This window comes from Bufo bufo, chromosome 4 (genome assembly GCF_905171765.1).
Source record: "Bufo bufo chromosome 4, aBufBuf1.1, whole genome shotgun sequence".
Lineage (NCBI taxonomy): Eukaryota > Metazoa > Chordata > Amphibia > Anura > Bufonidae > Bufo > Bufo bufo.
The window spans coordinates 168,752,102-168,774,778 of NC_053392.1; the positions used below are offsets into that span (position 1 = coordinate 168,752,102).

General features: G+C 42.0%; 1 protein-coding gene across 1 annotated transcript in view; it reads right to left on the reverse strand.

Annotated features, from left to right (window-relative positions):
- Positions 1-22,390, reverse strand: part of MINDY4B (MINDY family member 4B) — a 66,814-nt gene extending 44,424 nt beyond the window's left edge. Inside the window, exon 1 of the mRNA XM_040431047.1 lies at positions 22,267-22,390. The gene's annotated coding sequence lies outside the window, so the exon portion shown is untranslated. The remainder of the gene's footprint in view (positions 1-22,266) is intronic.
- Positions 22,391-22,677: the final 287 nt, after the last annotated feature.

A 22,677-nucleotide genomic window follows, 5' to 3' on the forward strand; every position in this document is an offset into this window, starting at 1 on the left:
TCTGTGGTAACGGAAACCATAAGGCAATTCTGCTTTTACCACCAAACGAAGCGCAAACGAATTTCAAAATATGAAATTCGCTCATCTCTAACTGTAACAGACAGTGTGTGGGCCCACTGTGCCAACTAATCGGTTTGGCTTTGGGCTAAATCTAAGGGCATCCTAATGGTTCCCTAGTATTCATAAGCTGGAGTTTGTATTTTGAGGTTCTGCAACCGGTTTGGCTTTGTGCTAAATCTAAGGGTGTCCTGGTGGTCTCCTAGTATTCACCCTTTAACCCTTATGCAGTCATCTGGACTTCTCCACAGGGAACCAACCATGGCCAGTACCTCTTGGAGTAGTCCCCGTGTAGTTGGCAGCGGCACCATGGGGATCAGAGATAATGTGAAAGGCACCAAGGAGTCAGGCCATATGCATAGTCAGGAGACAGGCTGACGTCGAGGCAGGCAATGTACTAGAGAATACAATACAGTAAAGCAATCTGAGGTCAGGGCAGGCAGCGAAGAATCAGAGTCGAAAAAGGGTTCATATACAGGCAGGCAGACAGCAAAAGCTCACCTTCACTAGGAATAGCAAACACTAAAATAACCCAAGCTCAGCCAATGAGGTGGATCAACCAGCCCAGCTAAATAGGAAGGCTGGTCAGCACCTTAGCCAGCAGCTGGATGGAAAGCAAGGGGGAAGGATTAACTCTAACAGCGCTGAAGAGAAGTTCACTGAGCACTATTTCCAAGACACACAGGTAGAGTGGAGTGACGCCACGCTCCTGCCTCTAGGATAGGGGGACAGCGATAGACCCACTCCACCAGGGTAACACTCAAATCATGGCATCTACTTCTAAAGAGAAAACGGAAGACAGGAAGAAGATTTAACAGTACATATACTATGAGGAACCGGATGTCTTGCCAATTTTGAAGTAGATGCCAGACAGTAAGGCTACTTTCACACTAGCGTTCGGAGCGGATCCGTCTGATGTTTCATCAGACGGATCCGCTCCGATAATGCAGACGTTCGCATCCGTTCAGAACGGATGCGTCTGCATTAAAACTTAGAAAATTTTCTAAGTGTGAAAGTTGTCTGAGCGGATCCGTTCAGACTTTACATTGAAAGTCAATGGGGAACGGATCCGCTTGAAGATTGAGCCATATTGTGTCATCTTCAAGCGGATCCGTCCCCATTGACTTACATTGTAAGTCTGGACGGATCCGCTCGCCTCCGCACGGCCAGGCGGACACCCGAACGCTGCAAGCAGCGTTCAGGTGTCCGCTCACTGAGCGGAGCGGAGGCTGAACGCTGGCAGGCGGATGCATTCTCAGTGGATCCGCCTCCACTGAGAATGCATTAGGGCCAGACGGATGCGTTCGGGGCCGCTCGTGAGCCCCTTCAAACGGTGCGCACGAGCGGACACCCGAACGCTAGTGTGAAAGTAGCCTAATACTGTATATAAATATCATCAATTCAATTCCGACTCTGTACTACTTCAGTGTCTGCCAATGTCCTCCATTCTTTCTGGGTCTTTAGGACCCCAGGGCAATACTCTCTATACAATGTGAGGTCCATAAAACTTTTTTGGCATGAATTTAGATATAAAGTGTCAACATTCAAGGCTTACTGTATGCACACGAACATATTTTTTTCCATGTCTGTTACATTTTTTGGGCTGTCTGTATGCAGAACCATTCACTTCAATGGGTCCGCAAAAAAAAACTGTAATGACATGCATTCCGTTTCTGTATGTCTGCGTGGCCGTTCCGCCAAAAAAGATAGAATATGTCCTATTCTTGTCCATATTGTGGACACATTGTTACGATGGATCCGCAAAAAAAACAAACTATGCAATACGGATCTCACACGGACGTCATTTGTATTTTTTGTTGATCCGTGTTTTGCGGACTGCAAAATACATACGGTCCTGTTCATGAGCCCTTAATGTCATTTTTATATAATTGAGCATGTAGTTACTTTTGTAATTTTCTTTCTGTTACAGAAATGCTCCAATTACTTTTATGTCATTATAACAGTGCCCCCTGGTGTTTAGTCTGTACAGTAATGTGTATGGCCTGCTACTGAGCTGAATGAGCAGGTCACATATGCCCAGTACCATTTGTTAACTGCCAGCAGCCGGATTTTCTTTTAGAAGCTTTGCCAGTTATGGGGAGAGAACTGCAGCAGAAAGGACACATCCCCTGAGCTGCCAGTTTGAAATAAATCTAGTAGAAAAATTGAATTCATGTGAGGTTCAGAGCTGTTCTAGCATTGTTAGAAAGAGATTTACTATATATATGATGTCTGATTTTCATGCTTTACATACATTATGGCATAACCTCTTTGACCAACATCAATAATCATATACAGTGCTCTTTAGGCCAACATGACCAACTCCAAATTAATGTCTAATGTTTGGGAATGAGATATTCAACAACTTCTTATGGATGGAATGTAATGATATCATCACTCTTTTGGTCTTTTTGTCCTAAATCAGGATGTGAAGGTAATACACTCATGAATTTAGCTTAAAGGGGTTGTCCCATGAAAAATATTATACAGTTTTCAAACCAGCACCTAGATCTGAATACTTTTGAAATGTTATATAAAATAACAAATATACAATGTATCTGTACAGCGCCACCTGCTGTTTGTTTTTTCTTATTTATTTTTGACCTGCTCACTGAGATGGCCGCACATTCTCAGTTTCATCCTTCAACTGCCCCCTAAGCTGTGATAGGATGAGCATGGACACGCCCCCTTAGCTGCAGCAGAATAGACACTCCCCTTGAGCTGTCAGCTTGATATAAATCTAGCAGAGCAGTGAATGGGGAGATCTCTGGATCCATGTGAGGTACAGGGCTGGTTCTAGCTTTGTTAGAAATAGATTGTCATGTACTATATGATGTCTGATTTTCATTTTTTTCCGTAGTCATGGGATAACCTCTTTAAAACAGGTTTGGAAAAACAGCAACTAATGTCATTGTATGACGCGGGAGCTTGGCTGGGGACGCGTGGGAAGGTCCCCATGACAACAGACCCGCCCCCCTGTGCATCACGTCTGCCGAGAGGCAGGAGCAGGGAGCGAGATCGCAATGAGGACGGCACTCCCGGATCCGCCCCTGCCCACCCAGCCATGTCTGACGTTAAGAGAAAGGGGAATATTTGTAGCGGTCACATTGCCACTGCCTTATTCTTATGCTGAGACTAGACACATCGCTTTCTGAGGAGTCCTATATGATAGGCGAAACTCGTAGAAGCAATATAGCAGAAGCAATGCAGCAAGAAACACTTGAACAAGAGAACGTAAGGGTTACATTGTAGACCAGGCCCGAGGTATCCTGAGGCTGGGGGTCGCTCTTTTCAGGGCAGGTGCTCCGAGATACAGCCATGCTAGCCTTCCCTAACCTGAGACTAGGGATTGACAGGGAAAGCAGCTATAGGCTGGAGTGATATATGACAACTGCCAGTTATACTGACCCCTGCCTGACACAGAGAAAAAGGAGACCTGGCTATTTAACCCTATCTTGCCTTCTTTTAGTTATTACAGTATAAGTTAAAGAGCTGCACCATCTTCCTCTCTTACTTGTCAGGGATTATGATCCTGAATACAGTTTAATATGATCTTCAGCTGAATCTCTGTAGGAATGGAGTCCATGAGGAGACATGAAGTACGAGAGGAAGTGGGGTTGTAGATAATGAGCAGCAGTCCTTGTATGCAGTCTCGATTACAACAGTCTGTTCTGTCCCTCCTCTCTGTACTTCATGTCTCCTGATGAACTCCATTCCTACAGAGATTCAGCTGAAGATCTTATCAGAAAACCAGCAATTGCCTAAATCTTATCAACTGATAACCGAGTCTTAAATAGTAAATCCAATTCTAGCAAAATACAAGACCCTTAAAAACAAAATACTTTATTATCTTTGGTTAGAAAACCTTTCCCCCTATAAATATAGTGTAAATGATGATAAGTGATCAGTTCATCACACAATATAGTACAATATAGCTAATATGCAGTTCCCTGCTAAAAGATACACAACTACATGTAACAACAAACAAACAGATATGATATCACTGTAGAGTAGGGAGACCTTTCCCTAAAAATCACCCTATGATATATCTCAGCCCAGAGATGACCCCTTATGGTGAGGACTCTCTGTCCTCGTGCCTGGGCTATAACACCCTAACGGCCTCAGCAGGTCCTAGCACCCCGACGCGTTTCCCCCAAGCATTTCTCAGGGGTCAGTGTAATGGGTGGACCCTACTAGATGCTTTTAGGTAACCAATGAATACATAGACACGTAAATCACAAAAGAAAACAGATAGTCAAACGTATGTATAAACAAAACTCCTTAATAAATACAGCAATAGAGCGTGCTGCCTGTACTTGGGAGCGGACAAATCACCTCTACCAGACTGAGTGGGCTCTTATGTGCCCCACAATAAAGAAATACCAGTCTCATTTGAAGACTCCACAAAGCGGACACAGCCTGACAGATCTTGACAGGTACATGGGTGTATACCAACCACCTAATACATCTGGACACAGACGATACAGCAATGTTCAGTTGAGGCTATAGTGGATCCAATGTTCAGTAACCACTGCAGTCAAACCGGGTCAGTGTGAAAACAGACCAGGATAGATGTCTGTCTCATGCCTGTTCGGGGAGTCCATTAGGCAACCATGATTATACATGTGCACGAGCCTTCCCCGTGATATCCTCACCGCTCCCACGACTCTGGCTCTCAGAATATGAAGACGCTAAAACATGTTTTTTTTTGTTTCAAAATGCTGTTATTGTGTAAAACTTAAATTAAAAAAAATATATACATATTAGGTATCGCCGCATCCATAAGAACCTGCTGTATAACAATATCACATGACCTAACCCCTCATGTGAACACCGCAAAAAAAAAGTGTAAAAAAAGGCATTTTTTGTCACCTTACATGACAAAAAGTGTAATACCAAGCAATCAAAAAGTCATATGCACCCTAAAATAGTACCAATCAAACCGTCATCACATACCGAAAAAAATGAGCCCCTACATAAGACAGTCGCCCAAAAAAAAACGAAAAACTATGGCTTTCAGAATATGGAGATACTAAAAAATAATTTTTTTCAAAAATGCTTTATTATGTAAAACTGAAACAAACATATTTGGTATTGTCGCGTCCGTAACAACTTGCTCTATAAAAATACCACATGATCTAACCTGTCAGATGAACACTGTAAATAACAAAAAATAAAAACGGTGCCAAAATAGCTATTTTTTACCTTGCCTCATAAAAAGTGTAATAGAGAGCAACCAAAAATCATATGTACCCTAAAATATTACAAACAAAACTGCCACCTTATTCCATAGTTTCCAAAATGTGTTTTTTTTGGAGTTTCTACTCTAGCGGTGCATCAGGGGGTCTTCAAATGTGACATGGCAACTTAAAATTATACCTGTGAAATCTGCCTTCCAAATACCATATGGTGTTACTTTCCTTCAGCGCCCTGCCGTGTGCCCGTACAGCAGTAAACAACCACATATGGGGTGTTTCTGTAAACTACAGAATCAGGGCAATAATTATTAAGTTTTGTTTGGCTGTTAACCCTTGCTTTGTCACTGGAAAAAATGGATTCAAATGGAAAATCTGCCAAAAAAGTGAAAAAAAAAAAGTGAAATTCTGAAATTTTATCTACATTTTCCTTCAATTCTTGTGGAACACCTAAAGGGTTACCAAAGTTTGTAAAATCAGTTTTGAATACCTTGAGGGGTGTAGTTTCTAAAATGGGGTTACTTTTTTAGAGTTTCTACTCTTGGGGTGCATCAGTGGGTCTTCAAATGTGACATGGCAACTTAAAATTATCCCAGTAAAATCTGCCCTCCAAAAACCATATGGCATTCCTTTGCTTCTGCGGCCTGCCGTGTGCCCATACAGCAGTTTGCAATCACATATGTTTTTTTTTTGTAAACTACAGAATCAGGGCAATAATTATTGAGTTTTGTTTGGCTGTTAACCCTTGCTTTGTTAGCTGATTTTTTTTCTGCCAAAAAATTCTGAAATTTAATCTCCATTTTCCAGTAATTCTTGTGGAACACCTAAAGGGTTAACAAAGTTTGTAAAATCAGTTTTGAATACCTTGAGGGGTGTAGTTTATAAAATTGGGTCACTTTTTTAGAGTTTCTACTCTAGGGGTGCATCAGTGGGTCTTCAAATGTGACATGGCAACTTAAAATTATCCCAGTGAAATCTGCCCTCCAAAAACCATATGGCATTCCTTTCCTTCTGCGGCCTGCCGTGTGCCCGTACAGCAGTTTACAATCACATATGGGGTGTTTTGTAAACTACAGAATCAGGGCAATAATTATTGAGTTTTGTTTGGCTGTTAACCCTTGCTTTGTTAGTTGATTTTTTTTTTATTAAAATGGAAAATCTGCCAAAAAATTTGGAAATTTAATCTCCATTTTCCATTAATTCTTGTGGAACACCTAAAGGGTTAACAAAATTTGTAAAATCGGTTTTGAATACCTTAAGGGGTGTAGTTTCTAAAATGGGGTAATTTTTGGGTGGTTTCTATTATGTAAGCCTCACAAAGCGACTTCAGACCTGAACTGGTCCTTAAAAAGTGGGTTTTGGAAATTTTCTGAAAAATTTCAACATTTGCTTCTAAACTTCTAAGCCTTCTAACGTCCCCAAAAAATTAAATGGCATTCACAAAATGATCCAAACAGGAAGTAGACATATGGGGAATGTAAAGTAGTAACTATTTTTGGAGTTATTACTATCTATTAAAAAAGTTGAGAAATTGAAATTTGGAAATTTGCAAATTTTTCCAGATTTTTTATAAATTTGGTATTTTTTAATAAATAAAAATAAACATTTTTTGACTCAATTTTGCCACTCAGAGTCCGAAAGAAAACAGTCAGCACTCCGTGTTCCAATGGTGTGGTGCACGTGTCCGGAACAAAATATGACCGTCACTCACTGGTAAGTTGCAATTTGTTTTGTCTTTATTTGTCACATAATAATACAATAGTGACGCGTTTCGGCTCTATGGATGAGCCTTTGAGCCTTGTATTATTATGTGACAAATAAAGACAAAACAAATTGCAACTTACCAGTGAGTGATGGTCTTATGTTCTCAATTTTACCACTGTCATGAAGTACAACATGTGATGTGAAAACAATCTCTGAATGGCCTGGATAAGTAAAAGCGTTTTAAAGTTACACATGACACATGCCAGATTTGCTAAAAATGGTCTGGTCCTTAAGGTGAAAAATTGCTTGGTTCTGAAAGGGTTAATATTCCATTTTTTTGGGCACTTTACTTTGTATTCAACTTTTTTTTTTATATATATTTCTTTATTAAAAAAATATAAAACAGACCAATATCATACAAACATATATAAATATTTTCCTTTTTCTTTTTCCTTTGTTCCCCACATATATAAAATAAGTGCGTATAATAATCCCCCCCAAACCTCGAAATGTAAAAATGTTTTTTCACACAAATATATCCCCCGACAATCCCCTTCCCCCCGCCTACCCCCCCGTTGCAGCGGGAAGAGAACCTCTCTCATTTTCTCCACAATCGTTCGTAGACAGGTACCTTATTTTGCCTAATATAGCCCGCTTTTTCAACAGACCTTTTTACAGTCATCGCATTTATCCATTCCCTAGTCGTGGGCACAGCAGAGCCCATCCATTTCCTAGTTATTAATAGACGAGCCATAAAAAAGGACTTATATACCATATACTCCATATCTTTCGACAAATTACACGGAAGCTCACCCAAAACACAACTAAGAATTGAAAGCGACGGTTTGAGACCCTGCCAGAATGGTTGTATCTTCGGGCAACGCCACCACATGTGGGTGATATCCGCCTTTTCACTCTAACATCTCAGACAAATATCCGGAGTATGAGTTGAAAATTTATGAAGCCAACTGGGGGTCACATACAGACGATGCAAAATCATGAATTGAGTTACTCTATGAGAGGGGTTTCTCAGGGACCTAGTCGCCAACCAAAAACCCTTCCATTTTTCATTAGTGAGTGGACCAACATCTTTTTCCCATGTAATCTTACTCGTGCAAATCATATTCTAAGTAAATAATTCCCTAAATTTCCTATATAATGCTGAAACTACCCTTCCATCCTGTAATATACAGTACAGACCAAAGGTTTGGACACACCTTCTCATTCAAAGAGTTTTCTTTATTTTCATGACTATGAAGGCATCAAAACTATGAATTAACACATGTGGAATTATATACATAACAAAAAAGTGTGAAACAACTGAAAATATGTCATATTCTAGGTTCTTCAAAGTAGCCACCTTTTGCTTTGATTACTGCTTTGCACACTCTTGGCATTCTCTTGATGAGCTTCAAGAGGTAGTCCCCTGAAATGGTCTTCCAACAGTCTTGAAGGAGTTCCCAGAGATGCTTAGCACTTGTTGGCCCTTTTGCCTTCACTCTGCGGTCCAGCTCACCCCAAACCATCTTGATTGGGTTCAGGTCCGGTGACTGTGGAGGCCAGGTCATCTGGCGCAGCACCCCATCACTCTCTTTCATGGTCAAATAGCCCTTACTTTCAAAGTTTTCCCAATTTTTCGGCTGACTGACTGACCTTCATTTCTTAAAGTAATGATGGCCACTCGATTTTTCTTTACTTAGCTGCTTTTTTCTTGCCATAATACAAATTCTAACAGTCTATTCAGTAGGACTATCAGCTGTGTATCCACCTGACTTCTCCTCAACGCAACTGATGGTCCCAACCCCATTTATAAGGCAAGAAATCCCACTTATTAAACCTGACAGGGGACACCTGTGAAGTGAAAACCATTTCAGGGGACTACCTCTTGAAGCTCATCAAGAGAATGCCAAGAGTGTGCAAAGCAGTAATCAAAGCAAAAGGTGGCTACTTTGAAGAACCTAGAATATGACATATTTTCAGTTGTTTCACACTTGTTTGTTATGTATATAATTCCACATGTGTTAATTCATAATTTTGATGCCTTCAGTGTGAATCTACAATTTTCATAGTCATGAAAATAAAGAAAACTCTTTGAATGAGAAGGTGTGTCCAAACTTTTGGTCTGTACTGTAATTCATCACCTCATGTGAACCTAATGTTAAATCCTTCCTATCCCTCAATTCTCTAAAAATTTAAAGTAGTTGGGTATACCTAAAAAAGCCATTCTATCTTCCCTAGTTCTGCTTTTCTATTCAACTTTTACAAGCAATTTCCAAGGATTCTGTGCTCCTGAGCTGCTGGATGAAATCTGCATGTTCTCATTTGAACACAATTTCACAGTTAATATTTATATATAATTTTCATAAAACTTATTTTTAAATAAATTTGCAAATTTCCTATTTTTTGCAATAATCATATGTTAGGTCCTCTGTGAATACCCAGTGATCCATAGCTGCACAATACGGCAAACTCTAAAATTAAAATCTCCCAGCATTGTTCTGATTACTAAGAAGTTTATTCTTTACTCCAGGTACAACATAAAACATTTTTAAAGGGTTCTCTGGAAATGATTTAAAATGGTCGCCAGCAACCTGTCCTAGAATGTGAGTAGGACTGATTGCTCCCACTCGCAGAGCAGCTTAGAAGGTTGAGGGGATGTAGCCACACTACACATTACATTGCTCTACAATAGATGGCAATGATGTGATCCTGCCTATAATATGTCATCATGGCTGAGCAGCCTTACAGGAGCACTCACCAATATGTAGTATATGCAAGTGCCAGAGTTTAATGTATAGTGGGGCCCCGCCCCCTCACCTCAGTAGGCTGCTCTGCAAGTGGGGGCAACCAGTCCTGCTCACCTTCTAGGACAGCTTGCTGGTAGCCATTTTAAACTATTCCCAGAGAACCCCTTTAAGGTCTTTTCACATGGACCAAGGTTCAGGCCAATTATCAGAGATGAATGTTTGTATAAACTCTCATTCCCAATACTTGGCCTGTTTCAAAGGCGTTGGTGATCACCTGATGAATGTACGAATGCTTGTTCGTTGGGTGACCATGTCTTTCAGCCGGTACCTAAAATCATTGTTTCTGTGCAGCAGATTGTGCTGGGGAATCAGACATCTGCTGCCCAGGAACAATGATTTTCTAAGGGAAACAGCGGTTGTTGTAGCTATTGCTTGTCCCCATACAGCATAGGTGATTGTTGCATGTAAATGCAGCCCTATTTGCTGCTGGCGGGCAGGCAATTATCAGTAACCTTTGGTTCATTTCTGATAATTGCCTGAAACATTAGTTTGTGTAGAATGACCTCTGCTGTACAAGAGTGCAATGAAGTGCTAAGATATTGATGACCTATCAGGACAAGCAAACCAATGCGATCAGCTGTTTGAAGAAGTGGCGGTGTTTGTGTGAGCCCTGCTTCCACTTCAAAATCACCTATGCATTGTCTCCTTTGTAGAGGCGGTGCAATGTAATTACAACTGCTCGTTCCATTGGACAAGCTCCGCCACCTCTGCAACAGCTGATGAATAAGGGAGCCTGGAGTTGGACCCCCTTCGATCTAATATTGATGGCCTATCCGGAGGTGCTAATATGTTAGCATTACACTAACTACTACTAACTACACTTTAACACCCCTTTAACATGTCTTAACCTTACATTTGGCATATACACGCAGAACATACTGTATGTATAAAGAAAGGCCCATTGACCTGAAATATGCCAAAAGAACATCTTTTTGGCATATATTGGTAAAGTATCCATCTTTATACCGTTTTATGACATTTACCAATGGCTTGTAAGTTGGGAGCCCCACTAAAAAGAGAATAGACTGAGGTCACTGCAAAATGCTCAAACACTTATAGGACTGGTCAGTAATTTCCAAGAGTATTACAACCCGTCCATTTTTGGAACTAGCTGTGGTCACAGTTTCCATATATCTTTACTAGTGTTATGGGCAGTGGTTGGGGACCCACTGTGTCAACCAACGGAGATGGCTGGCTGCTTACCCATGGAAGTCAGAGACAAAAGTGCGAAACACTGAGGTATCAGACGAAGGTCGTGGTTAGGGCCAGCTCTAGGTCAGGGCAGGCTGAGTTTTTGCAAATCAGAAATCAATCCAAAGCTCAGGGCAGGCGGCACAAGGTCAGAATGGAGTACAGGCATGGGTCAGGTCAGGCGGCAGAGAGTGAGAGTCCAGGTTTCAGGCAGAAGTTGTTCCATGTGCAGGTTAAAGCTCTTTCACAGGTTCAAGCAGTTGGGCACAGGTTCAGAAAGATGAATTAACCCTTACAGTTCTGCAGGAAAAAGTCTCTCTAATACGTACATAGGAAGAGGCCTTGCAGCCAGGCTGCAGCCTGCAGGGTGGTACACAGGAGCTGGGTGAGTGATACGGCATCCGTTTCCATCCCAGATAGCAGAACGGCGGCATGCACGAAGATCCACCATGACAACTAGCTTTTAAAGTCTGTATGTATGGAATACCAGAAAATATATTTTTATTATGTTTTCTAAAGGCATGAGGTGATGATTGGAACACTTCCGGATAAATGTCCTCAAAAGAAAACAAAGTTCCGGTGTCGGCACTGCTGCTATTTCTAGGGTGAACTGGAGTTTGTCAGTGTAGGCATGTGATACTATAGGTCAGGGATGCCCAACCTGCGGCCCTCCAGCTGTTGGAAAACTACAACTCCCAGCATGCCTGGACAACCTACAGCTATTAGGGCATGCTGGGAGTTGTAGTTTTGCACCAGCTGGAGGGCCGCAGGTTGAGCATCCCTGCTATAGGTGGTGCTCTGCACTTTGAAAGAGTCATACAACTTGTAAATAATAGAGAAATAATAATTAGCGGCACTCACCAAAAATCGTTCTTGCAGTGCTTTATTCAAAGCATAAAAAACAAGGTTGCAGATGCGGGCGTACACTCAGTCGCAGGCGGCAACAGCCATACCGCGCTTTGTCTTATGTGATGGCGTCAGTGCGCTCCCTTCTATTCAACTGCGCCTGGCGTCACCACGTTCACGACATCTTACTTCTAAAAACAAACCTTTATTCATATAAAAAAACGTAAAAAAATTAAGTGAACATAGCTAGGTTATTCTTGTCATTTAACCCTAAGGGGCCCATAACATTGGTTCTTTATCCAAGAGGCTTCTCTCTGTTTTTAGAAGTAAGATGTCGTTGTGAGCGTGATGACGCCAGGCGCAGTTGAAAAGAAGGAAGCGCACTGATGCCATTACGTGAGTGGCTAGACGACCGTCGCCACCTGTGACTGAGTGTATGCCCGCATCCGCAACCTTCTTTTTTATGCTTTGAATAAAGCATTGCAAGAACGATTTTTAGTGAGTGCTGAAATTTTATTTTTCTCTATTATTCACAACTTCCGGATAAACCTGTAGGTGGGATTTGTATAGATCAAGTGAGGGCATGCCTTTCTGCCATGGCAATGTAAGAAAGGCTATCAGGAATGCTTGGCTCAGGGGCTGCTTGTGCCACAGCAAAAACCTTTAGCCCTGCTTTTATTCAAATCTGTCATAGCTGTGATAATGCCAGCAGAGAACAAAGGCATATTAACAAAGGTCTGCGCTCTAATGGCTTCTCATATTCCACTTCCCGTTCTCTATTATCTTTCAGCACAGTTTGAAAGCATCTGAATGTTTAGTTATATGATACCTAAACAAATTTCCCGGGGCACCGACTGCCATTTATTTTAGTTAAAGGGGTTGTCTCACTTCAGCAAATGACATTTACTATGTAGACAAAGTTAATACAAGGCACTTACTAATGTATTGTGATTGGCCATATTGCCTCCTCTGCTGGCTTGATTCGTTTTTCTGTCACATTATACACAGCTCATTTCCATGGTTACGACCACCCTGCAATCCAACAGTGGTGTTCGTGCTTGCATAATATAGGAAAAAGTGTCAGCCTTTCCTATAGTGTGCGAGCACAGCCACCAATGCTGAATTGTAGAGTGATTGTAACCATGGAAACAAACAGTGTATAATGTGATGGAAAAATGAATCCAGCCAGCAAAGGAAGCAATATGGATAATAACAATACATTAGTAAGTGCCTTGTATTAACTTTATCTACATGATACATGCTATTTGCTGAAGTGAGACAACCCCTTTAATACAAAAAAGAATGGTTTTCGTGACTTTAACACAATTTTTTAATGGGCCAGGGTAAGTAGAGACAGAAGAGGTTCCCTCTGCGATAACCCAAGTGTGGGCTTCTTCCACTCTAGCTGCAACCAGGGCTGACCTGTACCCAAGGCCATGAAATCCTAGAAGAAAGTCCATTGTTCTCTGGTCCTTTTGCCTTGAAAGGTTGCAAGTTTTGCTCCATATGCAAACTACAGTCCACATAAAGAGTGAAAAATATATCTTCACTAGCTATACTTTCCAATGATAATCCTATAAGGAAGGTTGCACACAATGCAATATAATAGAATATATACAATATAATATTCTAATGCCATATTTTCACAAGCAAACTGAGCAGGCAATAATTGGGAAGGAAATGCTCCTCCTGCTTGTCCGAGGAGATGTGAGCTGCAGCAATCTCCTCTACGGTATGGGGAGAAGGCATTGCTACTGCGGTTGCTCATCTCATACAGATTCATTGTTTCTAGGCAGCAGATCCCTGCTTACACTGCTCGATCTTGTGCCCAGAAATAATTAATTTAGTGTCCGCATACATGATTAACCCGTATGAATGTTAGCCCCCGATAATCTGCCCAATACTAGTTCTGTCCTGTGTAAAGGGACCTTAAAGTGAACCTGTAACCATGAAAACGCAGTGTAATCTTCAGTCAGTATATTATAGACAATTACAGTATAATTTGCCTTGTAATTTAGGAGTCATGTGGGCGTTCCTCCTCCATGATTGACAGCCAGCCCTGTATGCTTAGTCATGCAGTCACCTGTCACCGCCCACATGACTCCCTAGCATAAAACAATTAGGTATTGAAATGAATAAATTACGAGCTTTGCTGAATTTTTTCATAAAGAACTATTTATAAATACCTAGTTTTTTGTAGCCCTGGGGCAGATATATGATTACCCAGATCGTATTGCTCTGGCTGAATCTAAACTGCGCCTTTTATGCCAGGGTAAACAGTCCGCAGAGATATATTGTTCTGAATTTCGGAGATGGGCAGCTGATACTGGTTGGAATGATGCTGCCCTATACCATTCAGCCTGCAGACTGAACTGCATTTTCATATTGACAGGTTCTCTTTAAACCAAAGTACATTTTTGTGGGCTCAGATTCATCACAAAGATAAAATCCTCCATGCCATTTACTATAACATGGGGAAATAGAAAGAAAATCATACTGCTCTTTACCCGATTTTTTTTTTTTTTCAACAGAAAAAGCTGAAATAGAGCTGAAACTGATATCAGAATAAGCAATAAGGAAAAATCCAGCTGAATTCAATAGGATTTGCTTATTATTTATTCTTATACAGTCTATGTCTTGCAGAATAACTGGCATATATATAACTGCTATACCCCACACAAAATGCGGCATACACATATATAGTACTGCTATATTATACATAGATTGCACACATATGTATACTATCTATCTATCTCATATATATATATATATATATATATATATATATATACTTTTAGTAATAGATAGAGAGCTTTCTTAATGTCGAATCACTTCTGAAATATTCAGATCATTGTACCTATCCAATTCTAAACTTACCATATTACACAAGAGTAAGCTTTCTAAAGCTCAGGTCTATATCCCTGGACACATTGTTGGCAGTATCCCGAGTTAACTGAAGGTATTAGATTTCAACAAAGATTTCTGTTACTAGGAAACAAAGGAGCAAGTAACAAAGTATCCAGCTTGCAAATAGAAGGATACTACATTAAATAAGTAACACTGTGCATTCATTGTTACAGCAGCTACAAATAGAGTTAAGATTCAGGGCTTGTGTAGGATTTTTCCCTTGCATTACAATACATTGTATACACCTACATTATATTAGTTTATTTTGCAATGTACAATGCCTGTTTTATTATAAAACCTGCAATTTAATTAAACTTTATTGGTAATGCTTTATGATTGATAGAAAATCTAACATAGAATGGGACATATATTAGTCTGCTATTGATTACCTATCAATGCTAGAAAACCCATGGGGAAGGGGGCCTAAATTAAAGCATTGGTGCTTGAAGAAGGGGGTATGGCTTGTCCACCCTCTTGCCTACACTGTGTCCATAGATATCCTACAGTATCTCCTATGGTACTGCCATTCCTAGGGGTCAGCACATCCTGAAGCCACTCTCCCTTTATTCATCGGAGGCTTAATGGCACTAGAAAAGGTATCAAATAGGGTAGGTTCAGTAAATATGTGGAGCCTGCTTTCCCTGAATTCATTTGAGGTCAGCACAAGAAGAAGTGTCAACTATAGCTAGGTTCCCATCCTAAAGAGGTCACCTTGCTGTGGTGGATGGGCACAAATAATTTTGAAGTACCTCATGTTTATTTACATAGTGACTATAGCAGTAGTTTATATAGTCTATGTTTGCAGAGTGCTTTTGCTTTGTGTTTGATTTAGTCTTAGGGATGGGTCATGAGCAGGAATGGCAATATCCTTATCTTTTTTTTTATCTAACCAATCTTGCTGTCACAGGCGAGGAATAGGAGGAAACATCACACTGACAACCAGGAGGGAAAGGGAAAGCCACTAGGCCTTAACGCTAGGGACAGCCACGCAGAATCACCCACTCTCAGGTCTGGACCATTCATACGTCTCCTGTCAGCCATACGCTTATACTTGTTGCCCATCTTTTTTAGGTTATTTTGAATTTCCCGCCAAATAGTAGACAAAGAAGAGGAAAATCGTTCCTCCTCAGGAATACCGGAAGTTTGAGAACCAGAAAATGCGCCAAACTGCAGATGGAACCAATATGCCCTAAAAAACGGCGACTTATCAGTGGACTCCTGTCTACGGTTATTAATGGCAAACTCAGCTAACGACAAGAATGAAGACCACTCCTCCTGGTTCTCCGGGAGTACGACTGCCCTATTAATCTCATCCCAGGCGCCAAGCTGCCAAAATCACGTTTATACAATCTCTCCCAACCTGAAAGAGTCGCTATGCGTACTTATATCTCTGAGAGCCTGAGAAAGGGACACATCCGACCCTCGAAGTCACCTGTTGCCGCTGGGTTTTTTTTTGTTAAGAAAAAAGATGGTTCTTTAAGACCTTGTCTGGATTTCAGGGAGCTGAACTGTATCACGATTCGTGACCCATATCCGCTTCCTCTGATCCCGGACCTGTTTAACCAGATTGTTGGGGCTAAAGTTTTTTCTAAGTTGGATTTAAGAGGGGCATTAACCTAGTCAGGGTCAGGGAAGGGGAAGAATGGAAGAAGGCCTTCAATACCCCTGAGGGTCATTTCGAGAATTTGGTTATGCCCTTTGGTTTGATGAATGCTCCGGCCGTCTTCCAACATTTTGTGAACAGCATTATTTATCATTTAATGGGGAAATTTGTTCTGGTGTATCTAGATGACATTTAGATTTTTTCTCCTGATTTCAAGACTCATCGGGACCACCTACGTCAGGTCTTGCTGATTCTGCGGGAGAATAAATTGTACGCTAAACTGGAAAAATGTGTGTTTGCGGTTCCGGAGATTCAATTTCTTGGTTTTCTTCTCTCTGCTTCTGGTTTTCGCATGGACCCTGAGAAGGTCCGCACTGTGCTTGATTGGGAGCTTCCTGAGAATCAGAAGGCGCTGATGCGGTTTTTGGGTTTTGCCAATTATTACAGAAAGTTCATTTTGAATTATTTCTCTGCTGTTAAGCCACTCACTGATATGACTAAAAAGGGGGTAGATTTTTCCTCGTGGTCGGTAGATGCGCTGAAAGCCTTTTCTAGTATCAAAGAGAGTTTTGCTTCTGCTCCCATTTTGGTACAACCTGATGTCTCTCTACCTTTTATTGTTAAGGTGGACGCTTCTGAGGTGGGTATGGGTGCGGTCTTATCTCAGGGTCCCTCTCCTGCCAAATGCCTTTTTCTCAAGAAAACTCTCCTCTGCAGAGAGAAATTACGATGTGGGAGATAGGGAGTTGTTGGCCATCAAATTAGCTTTTGAGGAATGGCGCCATTGGTTAGAGGGAGCCAGACCCCCTTTTACTGTGTTTACCGCCCATAAGAATCGGCCAAGCGTATGAACCTGAGACAGGCCAGATGGTCTTTGTTCTTTTCTAGGTTTAATTTTGTTGTCACGTTTCGCCCTGGGGTTAAAAATGTGAAGGCGGATGCCCTGTCACGTTGTTTTCCAGGAGGGGGGAACTTTGAAGACCCGGGTCCCATTTTGGCTGAAGGGGTGGTCGTCTCTGCTCTTTATCCTGATTTGGAGGCAGAGGTTCAGGCAGCCCAGGCAGAGGCTCCTGATCTTTGTCCTCCTGGGAGGTTGTTTGTGCCTCTCGCTTTACGACACAAGGTTTTTAAGGAGCACTACGATACTGTCCTTGCTGGGCACCCGGGGACTAGAGCCACAGTGGATCTCATTGCTCTGAGATTCTGGTGGCCGGCTCTTCGTAAGACGGTTGAGGGTTTTGTGGCAGCGTGCGAGACCTGCGCTCGTGCCAAGGTCCCTCATTCACGGCCATCGGGTTCTCTCCACCCGTTACCCATTCCTTCCCGTCCTTGGACGCATCTGTCCATGGACTTCATTACGGACCTGCCTCGTTCCTCGGGGAAGACTGTGATTCTGGTGGTAGTGGACCGTTTTAGCAAAATGGCACATTTCATTCCCTTTCCTGGGTTACCCAATGCTAAGACGTTGGCGCAAGCGTTTGTTGATCACATTGTTAAATTGCATGGCATTCCTTCAGACATCGTTTCTGATAGGGGCACGCAATTTGTTTCCAGATTCTGGAAGGCCTTCTGTTCTCGCTTGGGGATTCGTTTGTCGTTCTCTTCTGCTTTTCACCCGCAGTCGAATGGTCAGACCGAACGCGTCAATCAGAATCTGGAGACATATCTGCGCTGTTTTGTGGCGGAGAATCAGGAGGATTGGTATTCTTTTTTGTCCCTTGCTGAGTTTGCTTTAAATAACCGTCGCCAGGAGTCTTCTGATAAGTCACCATTTTTTGGTGCATATGGGTTTCATCCGCAGTTTGGGACATTCTCTGGAGAGGGGTCTTCTGGTTTACCTGATGAGGAGAGATTTTCCTCGTCTTTGTCATTTATTTGGCAAAAGATTCAGGGTAATCTGAAGACGATGAGTGAGAGATATAAGCGTGTGGCGGATAAGAGACGTGTGCCTGGTCCGGACCTGAATGTGGGTGATCTGGTGTGGTTGTCTACAAAGAATATCAAACTGAAGGTTCCCTCCTGGAAGTTGGGTCCTAAGTTTATTGGCCCTTACAAGATCTTGTCCGTCATGAATCCCGTTGCTGTAATGACCGCCGTCACGCAAAGGGAGGGAAATGGGAAGGCCCTGTCCAAGGGAGAGGGAAAGGTGATGACCCCTGACTCACCTTGCGGCTGGCACCTGACTGCCCTGACGTCCCTAGACGGGTTCCTCACCCGTACGCCGATCACTTGCCTAAACCCTGGCTTTCCCTAAGATGAGCCCTGTGTAGTGAACAGGGCGGTGGGATCACTAGTCCGCACCACTGACACTAAGAGGAAAACACCAAGGAGAGGACAGACAATACAGACAAACATATAATCCCAGGTGGGCGACAACAGCAGACCACCAAGGCCCAACAGGGATCCGGAGGGTAACACTCTGGAACAACAACCAGGGAACACAGCTACACAGCTCCAGTGGGTCAGTATAGAAGTCCAGGCAGGAAGCTCTATATCTGGCAAGATGGGAGATGGGAATATAAGGAGGTTGGGATTGCTGGACAAGAAACAGCTGAGGAGGAGAAGCTACGGATCCCTGAGTGAGCCAAAAAGGGTTGCAAGGCAAACCCAGAAAGCTACAATTACGAAACAGCACTGTCTTTGTACATCGAACGCGCAGCCACCCGCTGCGACTTCCTAAACCCCGGGTATAACGGAGTCAGACGTGGCTCTTGACACCCTCGTGACAGTTGCCTTCCGTCTTGATCTTCCTCAGACTTGGAAGATCCATAATGTTTTTCACAGGTCCCTATAAAAACCTTATGTCCAACCCACTGTACCCTCCTCTTTGCCTTCCCTCCGATTGACACTCATCCCCAGAAGAGTATGGACGCAGCTTAAAGTACAACTTACATGACTCCCTGAACCAAATGAAATTGTCACTACCCCTGGAAAATCTGTCCGGGAGGGCAACCTTAGGTTTAGGGCAGGCCTGGTACCCACCACTGGAACCAGCCGCCAGTGGTCACTAAATCTGAAAGACTGTCACATGGAGGTCTGCTACCACCAAAGACAGCCCCTGCAGCTGTCCGACCAGTGCAGACATAGGATCCATAGCTGCACTGACCTTAACAAAAATGGCGTTTTTTTAGGTGCCAAGATAATGTCACGGATGAGGAATAGGAGGAAACACCACACCGACAACCAGGAGGGAAAGGCAAAGCCACTACGCCTCAACGCTAGGGAAAGGAAAAAGTCACCTTCTAGAGAACCCTACTCCTGGCCCTGACTCCTAACCGTATGGGTACCCCTTGAAGGTAGGAATGCCCATACCCTGAAACCTGGGACCCTGGAGACCCTAAAGATCCCTATGGATATTGGCAGGGCTGAAACAACCCTTTCCTTCCCAGATGAAGAAACAAGCGTCTCCCTGAGGCCTGAGGAAGGGAAAACAAAACACAAACAAATGCGACACTTAACTTCTGTAGTAAGATGGACGAGCAGGCACTCCAGAGAGGACCATACACCAGCTCGTCCAAAACCAAATTTAGCTATCTTACCGCACAGTCAGAAGAGTGGGGTAAGACTAAATAGGGTAGAAGTAATGACTACAAAGCTACACCTGGAACAAGGGATGTGGTCATTAACAACAACAACACTGAATCAAGAGTAATCAAAGAGGCTGTTAGATTCCTCCACGCTCCGCCAGTCTCCTTGATCTCTTGACATCTGTCCCGGGAGGGACTGTGACACTCGCGTTAACTGCCGCCATAATGAAAGAGCCTCATCGAATGTACAGAGGTACAGATTGTTATCATTATCAGTTATATACATGTACAAACCAGATTCGTCAAAGCAGGACGAACCTGGTTTGCTCATCAACATATTTTGCAACTTTTCATTTCTTTGCCACTTTTCAACAGTGGTGTGAAAAGTAGGTAGGGCTTAGTGGAGGGCATGGCCTACCACATCCTTACAGAGTTACTATCATTTATGCCAGAAACTGGTGTAAATGATAGTTCATAGCTACACCAGTTTACAGATGGTGTAGATTTGAAAGTCTGGTGCAAGGTCTCCCAGGTAATGCACCATCTATTAATAAAATATTGCTGCATTCTGCACCAACGAACATTATACTAACGGAAAATGCAAATGTGATCGCACACTACATCCAGCACTCTGCCCTCCATGCTGGACGAGACATTGGTTTATATTTTGGCCAAAGCATAGTAAGCCACTCACCGCGTCAAGGTTGTCTCATACTAAGTAAGGCCAGTATATCTGACCATATGTGTTTAATGCCAAATTGGGTAGTTCTTCAGGTTCCCTGGTGCTTTGTTTGTGAGCTCCACATCTATACTTGTAATAAAATTACTTCATCTGAAGGAACTAGTGTTGAGCGAATTGAAGTCCACAAAGTGGACTTCGATCTGAATATCAGGGAAAATCCGATTTGCAGCAAAGGCGAATTTCCTTGTGCTTAGTGGTAGCGAAGATCTTCAATCAATATGGCGGCTGGCTTGTCACGATCAAATGGATGAGGTAAGTATGATTTTATTTTTTTTTGTTTATTTTACACTCTGTTAGTACTGTCAGATGCCGCGATCAGCTACGAACGCGGCATCTGAGGGGTACAATGATGGGAAACGGCACAATCGCTGCTCTATGTCATTGCACCCACTATGTGCTTCATGATGAAGTAATTTGTCACAAAGCTATTTTTTGGTAAGATTCGGCAAAGCAGCCAAATCGAATTTTACAATACTTCACTCATCTCTAGAAGGAACAGTAGCAAAACCGTTTTGTATATATGAACAGCGCCACCACAGAAAACAGTAATGGGTTGGTGCTTGCAGTTCCAGTGGATACACCTCCCATTAAATGCATCTGCCTGTCATTCTCTTATCTATCTGTCTGTCTATTCTCTTATCTATCTATCTGTCTGTCTATTCTCTTATCTATCTGTCTGTCTATTCTCTTATCTATCTGTCTATTCTTTTACCTATCTGTCTGTCTATTCTCTCATCTATCTGTCTGTCTGTTCTCTTATTTTTCTGTCTATTCTCTTATCTATCTGCCTGTCTATTCTCTTATCTATCTGTCTATTCTTTTACCTATCTGTCTGTCTATTCTCTCATCTATCTGTCTGTCTGTTCTCTTATTTTTCTGTCTATTCTCTTATCTATCTGCCTGTCTATTCTCTTATCTATCTGCCTGTCTATTCTCTTATCTATCTGCCTGTCTATTCTCTTATCTATCTGCCTGTCTATTCTCTTATCTATCTGTCTGTCTGTTCTCTTATCTATCTGTCTGTCTGTTCTCTTATCTATCTGTCTGTCTGTTCGCCTCTCTGATTCCATGGCTTATTTATTATCCATATATTCTATAATTAACAATTACCCACTGTTTTTTTAATCATGTTTTGCATCTTACACAAGATATACAGTATAATCAAAAAAGCTTATTCTATGTAGCTAAATACTACTGACACATGATTACTTGGATGCAGCTTTTTATTAGTATTTGGTAGTTAATGTAGTCTTTCTTATCATTTGTACTTATATTGCTTTCGGGTGGTGTCTACCACATTGTGCCAATATTGGCTTTGTTTCATGGGGTACAGTCCATAACAAAAACAACATAAAAAAACAATTTATGATGACCTTTTACCATGCAGATTTACCTACATTATGCATGGGTGATCTGTAATTATCTTGCTGCAAGCATGCCCATCGTCAGTGAAGTTTCATCTAAAAGCTTACCCCCTCCTAGCACCTTTTAAACTTACTTTACTGTTGAATACACTTCTTTTTATAAAGGTATTGTCACCTATTTGAACACAGCATGATAACGTTTCACTGCAGCACCTTTATACTTTTGGAATCTGAACACTTATTACAATAGCGTATATACAATGGTCTGAAGGATGTATGTTAGGAAAGAAGAAGTGCCAAGGGCAGTAAACACACAAACTCACACTGGATCAAGGTTGGGACGTGGGACTTGCTAGTTTAGAAGATAAGTGCTTTCATCCTCAGGTCTTCTGTGGGTTGACGAAGGCTTGATTTTGTGCCGATCTCAAAATATGGTTCCTCCCAGAGAATACAATGAGTGACTTTGAAGGTGTTGTTGCACCATATGTTAGAGAATTGACAGTACGAAGAGAAGAATGTCCCTCCCACTGTTACTATGGATGCATGAATACAAAAGCTATTAGTTTTGTCTTTGTACTTTGCTATGAATCATGAAGCATGACAAAATGCGGGTTTAAAAATCCTTTAAGGACATGGCTGAGCAGGCTCTGATATTTAGAATCGCTAGTTTTCAATCCCTTGAGGACAAAGCTCCCCCCCCCATGGAGTAGAAAACTCAAAAAACGTTAACATTA